We start from the raw sequence: 12,823 nt of genomic DNA, 5'->3' as shown, positions 1-12,823 counted from the left end.
CGCAGCCCTTGTGCTGGAGCTCAGCTGCTCTGCCTAGCACTGGTGGCCACCATCCGAGCTGGTTTTGCTTGTCCTGGTTCCCTGACAGCTGGGGCCCTGGGCAGAACCCTGACAGCCTGGGCTCACCCCAGGGAAGGAGAAGGAGCCCCTGGAGAAGCTGTACCAGGTGGGGCTGCTGCTGCTGGGGACACGGAGGATGACATCAAGGATGACAACCTCTTCCTCCACCTGGTCACCGGCAGCTGAGGATGATGGACTTTGATTCTGGCACCTTCTCCAAAGCCAGGCTGCACAGGGAATGTGCAGATGAGTCCACACGCAGGGGGATGCTCCCAGATTTGGGCATTGCACAGCCTGGCCGGGAACCAAAGGTTCCCCCCTTTGCTGGGGCAGATGCAGCTGATCCTTCAGTCGGCTGCCAGGCTGCTTTTGGCAGGGCTGCGGGGATGGGCTGGGGTGCTGATGAAATGGGAGTGGGCTCCTGGCCCTGCCAACAGCCCCAGCACCCACCGTGCCCCGGGCTGGGGCTGGGGCAGCCAGCCCGACACAAACAAACCCCCATGGTGGGAGCAGAGGTGGGACTCCAGAACCTGTGCAGGGGCTGCTTTGCTTTGCAGGCAAGGAAGGGCTTGGGCTGCTCCACTGCCCCTGTTTGCTTGGGATCACCGTTATTTTGGGGGGCAGTGCAGGGGGGAAGGGAGCAAGCCTGGGCTTCCCTCACCTGTGGGTGGGTTTTTCCCTGGCATGCAGGGGTTGGGCCTTCCTCAAGCCCCTGACAGAGATAAGATTTTTGACCTTTTTTCTTGTTCCCCTTTTTGTCTGTAATCTATTTTCAATCATTTGTTGTGTGTTTTTCTAGAGGAAGCTTTCCAGGTGGGGTCCAGTCTGGATGGGGAAGTGCTTGGGAGCAGCTGTGGCGTGGATGGGCCGTGCCCTTGGAGAAGGCTGAGGACATCGTTTGGGACCAGCTTTTCTTCCAGCGTGATGTGGGTCTTGTCTGCTTGGCATGGTGGGATCAGAGCTTTGGGGAGATGGCAGCGAGCACAGGAGCATCCTGCTCTGGGCAGCTGCTGAGGGCTGGATGTGCCGCGGCTGGCTGCAGGCTGGGCACATGTCCTGCCCTCCTGCTCTGCTCCCAAAGGCAGCAGGGATGGGCAGCTCTGGGCACAGCTCTGGGCACGGCCAGCATGGCCTGGGCACCGCGGGCGGCTGGGACAAGGGGACAGGAGCCTTCAGCTGACGGGCGCTTTCTGGTTTCTCTCCTTGCAGCCGGGCTCTGCGGGTGCTGAGGTTGCTCTGGGCTCTGCCAGGGCTCTGCTGGAGCTCAGCACCGGGCCGCAATCAGCCAAAGAAGAAATGGGGTGACCTGCAGCACAGACCTGCTGGAGCATTTCAGCAACACAGCTCAAGTGTGCAGAGTGTACACCTCCAAGGGCAAACATGACACCACCCAAAAATTAAACTTGTTCAATAACTTCTGAAATGAAATCAATCTGGGATGGCCCCAAATGATATTCTGCAACTTGCTCAAGCTGTAGCTCAGCCCTTCTCTGAACTGTTCTCTCCCCCACCTGCCTTGTACTTCCCAACTGCTCCCTCTTGTCCCCCAGTGAGTTCCCAGCCCATGGCAGTCTCCATCACACTGTTGCCTTCCTTGGTGCCCCTCACCATGAGGAAGGCCGAGCCCCAGGCTTAGGGACTCATCCTGTCACTGGCTGAGGAGCAGCAATGTCTCAGAGCTCCAGTGGGATTTTAGTGTCATTCAGAGCTGCTCTCCAGCCCTCAGCTCTCCTCACTGCTGAGTTCCCACTCCCTTTTCCTCGTCCTTGCAGGAGGATGAGCTCAGTGAATCCCCTTGAGCCTCCCCACTCTTCCCAGCCCACGCACCCACCTCAGTTAGGCTGAAGCTGCAGCTTCTCTGTCTCCTGTGGCTCACCAGTCCAGTCCCCTGTGCGGGGAGCCCCAGCCCCAGAGCACAGCACTCAGCAGTGCACTCCGGGCTGGAGCAGCTCCCTGCCAGCCCCAGCCCAGGGACCCCTCCAGCCCCGGGGCTTGGGGCACCGTCAGCACCCGCTGCTCCAGCCACTGCTTCTGCTGGCCCTGACAGCAACACCCAAAGTGGGGCTGATCCCGAGGGAGCAGCAGCAGGGCCTGGATCTGATCCCTGACTCCTGGGCAGGGCTGGACAAATGACCCCCAGCAGCAGCAGCAGCACGTGGAGCTGACTTTCAGCACAGCCCCTGCCACTCTTGCCTCCCTTGTGCAGCGGTGTCACAGCAGCCTGAGGCACCTGGGAGCCCCCAGGGCCAGCAGGGACTTGAGATGGCAGCCCTGGGCTCCTGGAGCTTGTGCAAGGAGCGCAGCTGGGGACTCCCTGTCCATGGGGAGCTTCCAGATGGAAAAGGCTGCTGTGCCCAGGCAGCTCCAAGGGCAGAGAAAGGAGGGTCTCGACCACGGGATCTGTGCCAGTCCCACAGTCCTGGGCAGCAGCCACCGAGCCCTGGGGGAGCAGAGGGCACAGCAAGAGGGACAAAAGCAGGCAAGGTCAGAGACTGGAGAGAGCCAGACCCGGCAGCAGGAACAGCTGCTCCATTGCACTCTTGGAGAAAGCTCTTGGCTGGTTCAAAGCGCTGAAAGGCGTGCAGGGCAGAGAGGAGGCCACACCAAACACTGCTCCTGTTTCCACAGCCTCCCCTCTCCGTGTCCCAGAAGGAATTGGATGGACTGTGCTCTTCTCTCCGAGTGTCTCGTTCAGCACGAGCGGCTGAGCACCAGGAGCTGAAGGAGCTGAAGCCTCAGGCCTCAAGAGCTGGGCCTGAGGAGACACTGTGAGCAAATGAATGCTGCTAACATGGACCTGGCTGAATGCAGCAGATGGAATCATGGAATCACAGAATCCTTTCTGTTGGAAAAGACCTCTGAGCTCATCCAGTCCAGCCGGTCACCCAGCAGTGTCGAGCCCAGCACTAAACCACGTCCCTGAAGTGCCAAGGCCTGGACAACAGCCCTGAGTGAGGCCCTGAGCCAAAGGTGGCCTCTGGATGAACCTTCCAACCAAAGGTTCTCTTTGTATCTGCTCACTAATGAAATATGCATGGTCATTAGCGCTGTGATAGATGTATCCACTCGTTAGTGAAACATGGATTGACCTTTCTGTGTTTAGAAGCCAGACAAAGCCATGAAATCTGACATCTGGCCTTGTCTGGGGCTGAATGGTCAAAGTCACCTCCCTTGGTTCCTCTTGGGCCCTGGCCAGGCTTTGGGAGGAACCCAGGAGGAGGATGAAACCAGATGTTCCCGCACCAGCAGCGCTGTCAGTTTGTTCATTCAGCGCTGTCAGAGCTGGGCCCTCTCCCAGCGAGGCTGGAGCCTCACCTGTGGCTGGAGGCACCTGCAGGAATTCCCAGTGTCCAGGAGTGACTCTGCAGCCCTTGGCTGTGACAGCTTCCCCAGCTGCTGTGTGGATCTGGGGCATGGTAAAGCCTGAGGGTAACTGGGGCTGGGTCTTTCTTAATCACTGCTGCAATCTCTGGTGCTGATGGCTGGGTGCATTGCTGAGCTGCTCCTTTTGTGATTCTTTGCTGCTTTGAGCTACAGTCAATGACACTGAGTCCTTCAGTTGGTGTCTGTGTCTTTGGTGCTGACCCTGCCCACTGGGGAAACAAAACTGGCACAGTCTGGCCAGATCACAACAAAATGTCACTTTTTAAATGTAAATGTGAGGAATCAATCCCATCAGAAATTCCCAGATGGGAAGCCCTTCCCTGGAGTTCCCTGCCTCTGGAGTGGGCTGAGGTCAGAGCACCCTGTGAGCAGTGGGGCACTCGGTTAATAGAGGCTGAACCCCTGGATGTCTTCAAATGCATCCCAAAATTGCATATGGAAGAAGGAAAAGAACTTGTGGGTTTGGGAAGATGAGGGAGAATTTTCTTAATGGCACATTGGAAACAGCACCAACAGAAGGAAGAATTGGTTTTGGAATGCTTCCACATGGAGGGACAGAGGAAGGTTTAAATCTTGAGCTCAGGTTCATTTGTGCAAGTGAAATATAATATTCTTATTATTATTGTCATTAATAACAGTTATATAAAAATGTAACATGATTATACATTTTTCAGATAGAATTAAAAATTGATACTGTGAAATAAGGCTGACAATGCTAATATGTCAGCTTTGGCTGCTCAGTGTAACACTAAATACCCTACAGAAAAGGACTGGCCAAGACCCAAATGTCACAATTGAACTTTGTGAATTGTGTATCATGAATAAAGGAGGAAGGGATGATGTGGAAACCCAGGACACCGGGAGTATTTCTCTGTCTGCCCTGTGTTAAGTATTTATTCTCTATCTATTGATATGATTGATAACATCTTCCACTTACTACCATACTGTAAAATAAGCAATTAAGGCTCGATCAGGATTTCAGTTTCTTCCCAGAAGTTACAGTGATTTTATTTTTCACAAGCCCACAAGACTTCAGGCGAGCTGTGTTCAGTGTCCTAAAGAATTCTTTTCTCCAAGGGCTATCCTTGAGGTCCAGTATTTTTCTGGCTCCCATTAAAAAATACCAGAAGCCTTCTGCCTTGTTATTTACCTTCTTGCTTTCCACAGAGCAGTTACATTGCAGTAGGAAAGCCAGCACCAGCTGTATTCATGCTTTAAAATCTTTAGGAATTAATTGCATTTATATAAGTGCCAAGAAATTTTATTCTTAAGACTGTATTTTACTACCCTTTCTGCTGGAGCCAATCTTTGCACCCCACATGCACACACACAAGCCAAAACCCAGAAATGACTGTACTCAGCAACACGGCTACAAACCTCATCGGGAAAACCAAGTACATTATAAACATTAATTAATTTCAGCCACATGCCCTCCTCAGTGAAGTGGGTAATTACAATCCACATTTAGCACAAGTGGGAAAACTAAAGGAGAATGATTTGCCCAGGTCAAACAAGGTGTATGGCACAGAACAGAGCGCCCATAACCCTAGCCAGCAGCCATCCTTTTCATCCTATAACCCACCTAACTAAATTCTTTCAGTCCAGTAGGCAAATTACCAGAGGTCAATATGATGAAAGCAAGGCTACAGTTTCTTCCTCAAATATAACTAATATGTCCATCTCCTCACTTGCCTACTTTAAGTATTCTCATGAATATTCACAGCAGAGTTTTCTCCTCAGAATGCTCTGGAGAAAGAAAAAAAGAGGAACGACCTACTTAAAAAAATCTATATCTAATGACCTACTGCAACTTGGAGTCATGTATTGGCTGTAAGGTGATTAACTGTGCATGCACAGCCTAAAAGGCAAAAACCAAAGTTTGTGGACTGGGCCCAAAGAGAGCAACCAGGTTCTGATGATAAAGAGAGATCTGCCTGCAGTAAGGAGGTTTGAACTGGCAACCTGACAGAAGCTTAAGAGATTCACCTAATTTACATATATATTCGGATTTCTTGCTTTTCAGGGGGGCAGAGGGAGGGACAGGGTACATCATAAATAAGCCCAGTTTCCTTACCACAGCAATAGAAGCACTTTGTTAGCTGATTTCATCAGCAGTATAAACCTGCACCTAATTGTTTCTCTCTGCACCCTGGGCTTAAAGGAAATAAGTTAGCTGATGGGTTAATTCAGGAGAATTAACTCCCATAAACACAAACAACAGTTGGGTTGGAAGGGACTTTAAGGATCACCTGGTTTCATACCATGCTTGCCACCCTGTTCCCTTCACAGTCTCAACTTCCCTTCAGCCCGTCTCAACTCCTTCATGGGTTAAAGTGGAGGGCACTAAAATTTTTTATAGGGCTGGGTGGAATAAAAAAAGCCCACAGTGCTCTCCAGAATCACTAGAAGAAGTCAGAGCCTGCTGTGCTGACTCTGCCACCAAGCTTTTTCCATCAGCCTCAGGAGCCCCACCTCACATCCTTTTATCACTACTTTCCATTTCCTTACCTCAGCAATTGTGTCAGATGAGACCAAGGGATGTGGTGGTCACACTATCTCAGCTCATCAGTCCACCACTAATGCCTTCATGTGTAAAGACATCCCTTGGTTACATAATATATCCTTGACACCATTTCTGTTTACATTAAATTAAAATTAATCAGCCAGGCACTTGCCACAGCAATCCATGTAACTCAGCTTGGCAGCTTGATATTATCAGTGGCTCAGTAACATTAGCTTTGTAGGGTTAGGATCTCCTGGGGACTCCTTCCACGAGAGGACTGCAGGTGGTGTAGTCATAAAACATTATGCTCCCCCCTAAGCATCTGTATGACAGTCTCTTCCAATCTTCTCTTTCAGAGAAAACTGCAATGGCAGCTCAAACCTGATTTATTAGCCTGGGCATCACAGGTACACAAGTCCTTAAGCTATCAACTCACCCTCCAGCAAGAAATCCCACAGTTCATTAACCCTTTCAGGAGGTGTCCCAGTGTCTGCCTACTCTCAGACATCAGACTGAGTCACATCAGGGAGGCTTTAATCAAGTTGGCCTTTTCCTTACTTATTCTGCCCCCAAGATGTTCAATTCTTCAGACTTTTGATGCAAATTATTCCCAGGTGTTTACTAGCATTTTAGTTCCTAACTACTGTAGGAGCAACCCTGCTTTGCTGTTGTCAGATCAGTTGCCCACGCTGAGCTGCTGGGTATCAGCTGGCAAGGGCAGACCACAACATCTTCTGGTGACCTGCTTATTTACTAGAAATAAATATCTGTAAACATCCCTGAACCCATGCCACAGGATTCGGATAAACCATTTCGGGACAAAACTAAACAAAAAAGACACCAGTGCATGAAAAGAAATTCTTTAGAAACTAAGTTTTCGGTCTCTGCTGCTGTCTTATAGATTGGCATGGTCATTTCAAAGCCTGTTAAGGATAGCATCAGAACAGTCAGGACAAACAGTGACAGTCTTTGCACCCAGACAAGCAGATTGTCCCAGTCAGAGGAAAGGTTGCCTAAAGGTACAGCTTCTGCCAGAAGAGAGAGCAGCTGTTGCACTGGAAACAGAATCAACTTCAGCATTAGATTACAACCAATGTGGCAGGGTTTTGTTTTCCCTTTACATTCTCTGTTAGCCAAAGAACATTGCTGTGCTTAGGTTTCATCCCATCTAAAGGCAGGCTATTAACCAGGATGGTTTCCCAGGAAAAGGGCAAAACACACATACAAACAAACAACACTTTTTTTTCAAAAAAAGAACATTTTTCCTACTACTAGTTTCATTGCAGTGAATAACCCAAGCCAACCTGTACATTAATAATTTTCCTAGAGACAGATATGCTTCACTCTTGACCTGCAATTGCTAACTTGTCTAGACACTTGTGCACATGTGTACATGCATGCAAAAACATTTATATAAATCTATACTTGTGTGTGAAAAAAGACTTGTTAAATCAATGCAAACCCCACTGACATTCCTCCTTTCCATGTTCATGGAAAAAAAAAAAAATTAATTTTCCCATCTGAAACAATTCATTTCCCTGCCAGCACTGCAGTGATAATTTTTTTTTGTAGTTTTAAAGATAAAACTTTTTTGTTTTTCTGGTGTGGAGAGATTTAGAACAATTTGTCGAAACCTTAATTAACTTGAGAAACCATGGGAGTTGCCAGACAAAAACTATTCTTGTTAGAAAAAGCCAGGAAAATATGAATACTTTCTTCCAGCTTGGAAGTCTGCTGCTTCATTCTTTAATTAGTCATATTGCAGAAGGTTGGATTACTCATGGAATTACCTAAAAGGTGTCATAAAAAAGATTTGCAATTTTACTACTGAAGTTACACATAGGTTCTAAGATTTGAAGAACCTGACATTCATATCCATATATTATGATGCTGAGGAAAACTCGAGATAATACCTGCTACCTTTAAAAGGCTCCTATACCTGAAAAAGGAGGAAAAAAGATTGTTAATTTATGCCAAACCTAGCCAAAGAAGAAGGATGTTGAAAGTGAATTTTCAGTAAGATCTGAAGATGAGAGAAAAGGGCCAAACTCTGTGCTTATGAAGAACAAGCGGTTCACAGTCATTATTAGGCAGCAAAAAAATCCAGGGATTTCACGAAGATCTGATTCAATCACATTCAGTGGAAGTGCAGTGTTTTCACTGCTGCCTTTGCCACTCTGAGTACACAGGTGGCTACAGGGGAACAGGCTGAGGCTGCACTCTGACCTGAGATCTGTTTAAAATCTTCCCCAGTTTTGTTATTGTTCCAACTGGACCCAGCCAGCCTGTTAACTGTGCTACTGAAATAAGGGTTTAGAGAAACAGAATCAAATGAAGCATGGGATATAAATCACTCTGCTTAAAAGCAAGTGCCTTTATTCTCACTGTTAGAGTCCTAGATCAATTCAGCAGATCTTTCAGACCCCCAGCAGGAATGGGCACAGCCACTTTTTGTGTGGTTTCATCGTAACACGCACAGGATTTCAGTAGATCATCCGTAAACCTGAGCTGCCGAGAAAGAACAAAATGTGTCAATGCACAGTGCAGTGCCCAGGAAAGGTCAAAACGAGGGACCAAAGGCAGTGTGGACCATCAGCCATCATGAACCGTGCTGAGAACACTTTTTTTGCTTCTAGAGTACCTGCACCATGTTGGTCTTTCTTAGCCACAATAAGAAGAGATCAGAGGGATGAACATTAAAGTGCCCCCTTCTTTAGGAGTTCCAGCATTCTCTCAAGTCTTTTCCTACAGCAATTATCAAGACAGCATCCTCTGCTGCCATGTTTTATTATGGCTCTAAATCTGCATTCCAAAACCAAACTGCTAGTACCAACAAGATCTCTGTGTGAGTGGCTGTGGGGGCGTGAGAGTTAAGGAATGGCAACAGAATCACCCGAAAAGAAAAGCTTTCCATTCTGCAGTCCCAACCCACCCACCACTGACTGTACCTGTTAAAAGCAATATAAACCAGTTAACTCAGTACCAGCAGTCCACTGGTAATATTTTACTCCTGTAAAATATTAAAATAGCAGTGCTGCAAGTGCTACAGACTAGAAGAGGATGTGAAACTGCCAGCAAACTGCATTTAAGCTGGAAGAGAAGAGACTTGTGTTTGTCCTTATTACTGTGAGGGAGAAAAAAATAACATATTCAATGTAGCACATCCAAAGCAACTCCATTTTATCATCTCAGGCTTCATCTTTGCAGCCAAAGAAGGATTTCTGCTGATTGATTGAAAGCATTACCTAGAGTTTGTGCTATTCTTTATTTATTTATTTGCAAGGAAGGAGTCTCAGCACTCATTAGGTCTTTATTCCATTGACCCGTCTTATCAAGGCTTTTGAAGTGCTATAAAACAGGCTAATCAGGTGAGCAACATTTATATTCATGGTTAGAGTGGCTACAAATGAATTGATCAGGTCCAAGGAAGCTTTCAATGGACGAGGTTTGAGGTTTTGCAGCCCAATACTCCAAGATGCTGAGGCTCTTCTAAACGTTTCCTTAGGGATAATAACTGGGAACCTCCCTGTGTGAAAATGAACTGCTCAGCAAGTTTGGTTTTCCCCAGAGAGGGTGGCAAACTTTGAAGAGCATGATTCCAGTATCATGGAACTGGTACATCTCTAACCCACGGATGGGAGGAGCAAACTTGTGTTTACAATAATGACAGGAGAGTCACTACAGCCACTGGGCACACCTGCAAGGACAAGGGTGACCAGCTTCAGACACGTTGTGGTATTTAGAAACATGTCCCTAAGAACACAGTGCAACTGCAAGAGCAGGACAGAGCAAAGGCACCGTGCATGTCCAGCTGCCAGCTGGGATGGAACACGTCCAAAAAGGCATGGCAGTACTTCACTTGGTGTTTCCTTCCAGTACCCTGCAGTGTAAGAACAGCCAGCAGAATTTTTTAATTTTTATTTACAAAATAACGACATCATTTTTTCATCCAGTGCTGAACCAAGCCATCTTGTGCTGTGCTTCAGGAACTGTTACCTTTCAGATCAGATGTAAAGCCAAGCCAATTCCCTAATCCCAAGAAGCATTAAAGATCACTCCTACTGCATTTTTTCATTAATGTTAATCCTGATGCCCTGGCCATATTCCCACCGAGATAATTGCTATTTACCTCTGCAAATTCCTCCCTTTGTTTCAACAGGGCCTAAGCAGACAAAAATCATCCCTATGTAACAGCACCAGCATGTTTATTCTGTTCTTCCCCCAGGTTCTCTGCTTGCTGTACTGGGAACATGGTGCACTCCTGTCTCTTTTAGCAGCAGCATTACCCTGTGTCATTTCAGCAGGGGATGGTGCAATGCCACATGCAGAGTGGACAGAGGGCTTTTGTCAACACTAGACTGAATATCCTCCCGGTGCTAAGAATTTCCTGAGTAAGCTGAAGCAAACACACATTAGTCAATGTTAAGTTCAAATCTCCCCAAGCACAGGAAGGAAAAAAAACCCAAGCCTGAGACCAATGTGACTTTTACCAGAGAGAGTACAGAAGACAAATCCTTGGTGAGGAGTGAGTGGCACTTGAGTGTGCAGACACCACACTGCACCATCCAGGACTCTGGCACCCAACCCCAGCTTCAAGGTTCAGGGAGATGGTACACTTGCATCTTCCCCCCTTCAGCCTCATTTTTAATTGCAATTATTTTATGTACAGGAAGGTTGTTATTCACTAAGGCGGAATTCACCTCTTGGAAATTAAGCTAAACTTCAGGAATGAAACCTGGTCATGTGGACATGACCAGGAAATTGGTGAGGCACTCCTAGAGGGAAAGGTCTTTACAGAAACATTTAAGACATTTCCTGGCTCACCCTTTGCAAGTTGCATCACCTCCTAGCAGGAGCTCAGGCACTAGTTTTTACAGTACAGACGTTTTTTCTTCCCTACTTTTAAACACAGAAGAGGTGTTTTAATTTAAAAAGGTATTTGTCCAGAGCAAGTGTAGCAGAGATTAATCTCTCCATTCTTCAGAGCTGGCAGCACAGTCCCTCCAACAAACATGAGAGATGTGGGAACTATTCAAAGGAACGCTCAGCCAGCTGCATGCAGCACACTGCATGAAATAATATTCCTGTCATTAAATAAACCCCATGGAACATCCTTTCCTTGACATTACTGTTTAATGGCACAAGGTGATAGCCATCAAGTTACTGTATGAAATCCCAAAATATTCAAAACAGAGGGAAGGGACAAGGGGGTAAACCTATTAACTGTGGCCTGTTAATGGGGCGTTGGCTTCTGCTCAGGTTCCAATAATCCATGGGCACAGGGGGTTCACTTTTTACCCCTTTAAGCTGGCACAGGTCAGAGAGACCATGCCCTCCTTCGTGGGTCACCAGGCTGCAGGTGCCAAATACTTCTTATTTTCTGGGCAAGCAGCAGGTCTCGAATCTGCACATGGCATACTCAAGACTGCTCAATGCATAATAAAGTACCTTCTTTTTGCAACCTCATCTCTCCTTTAGGCAAAGCATGGACAATTTTAAGGAGCAATTTTCAGATTTTTTCTCTCACTGCTGAGCTAGCACAGTCAATAGATCACCACTACCATTTTCCTCCTTCCATCATGGCTTGTCAGTCACAATTAGAACCATTGCTCAGCTCCTGGATTGCTGCCTATGAACAAAGACAACTTTGAAAAACAAAAAAAAGTCAACTTCAAACCATCTGATCTCTGCTTTCATCCTTAGCCAACAGCAAACAACACTAAAACACAACAAATCCAGATGTTCATGCATTCAACAGAAATGATCAGAACTTGTCACTGTCCCAATCCAAGTATTCAAAATGCAACAATCAAAATGAGGTATTAACAAGGGACAAAAGGATTTAGAGAGTACCCAGTGGTGTTCCTATCATTACCCAGAAATTATTTTTATAGTTATTGTGCTTTTTGAAAGTTTTGTAACAGATCGTTAATTTGACACAGAGCAGAAACTTCCCAAAAACAGTCCTAGTTTTTGAGTGGCACTAATCCAGCTGTACAATTTGTCAAAATTTTTTCCAAATTTATGAAAACAAATTCTTTACTATATTCCAGAAGATGAAAAACACCCTGCAGATGGAATGCTGGATATAATTCAGTCAGTAAAGACAGTCATGTTCATCAGAAATCAAAGGTATTAAATGAGGTTCAGCTTTGCACAGGATGTGCAGAAAAACATCACCTGCCTCATGGGAATTGTGTAGCTAATGCTCCACCCAAAAACACTTATAATTTGAACACAACATGACAACTTGCTTTTCATCACTTCCCACGAGCCTTCTGGCTGATGAGACTCTCCAGGATTTGCAGCAGAGACTGATGGTAATACCTGGCCATGGCTTAAGGTTGGCATTGGAGAGACACGTTGTAGTTTAACTTCTGTTTTAGAAAGAACATCCAAAGCTGGACTAGAGCTACTAGAACCTAACTTCTTAAACCAAAGCAGGACAAAGCTCTACTCATGGTGCTCACACTGTGTCTGTGTTTCCACTGCAGGGGCATTAATTTCAGCAGTTGGTTCTGGTGGATGTTGGGTAGAAGGTCACAATTCAAGATTCAGCCCATAGGTTGCTGTTCTCCTTCCCCTTCATCCTCACCAAAACTAGTTCATCCAGGTCTTAGACATGGTCTCCCAGTTCAGAGAAAAATTTAGGAAAGAAACTGTCAGGAAAAGATTTTCCTCCTATCGCAACAAACTGGTACTAACACCTGAGGGATATAAAAGCCATGACCACACATTAGTGATAACCAGCACATCTACAAATTCAAGATTGCAAATATTTACTATCTCATTTCAAAATAAGGAGAGCACCCAAACAATGCCAAGGGAAAAGGGAAAGGAAACCCTTCCACAAGCTCCCTGAGAGCAATTGGTGTC

The sequence above is a fragment of the Anomalospiza imberbis genome, unplaced genomic scaffold (genome assembly GCF_031753505.1).
Source record: "Anomalospiza imberbis isolate Cuckoo-Finch-1a 21T00152 unplaced genomic scaffold, ASM3175350v1 scaffold_62, whole genome shotgun sequence".
Classification (NCBI taxonomy): domain Eukaryota; kingdom Metazoa; phylum Chordata; class Aves; order Passeriformes; family Viduidae; genus Anomalospiza; species Anomalospiza imberbis.
The sequence above is the reverse complement of the archived record's forward strand: the minus strand, read 5'-3'. Positions refer to the sequence as shown.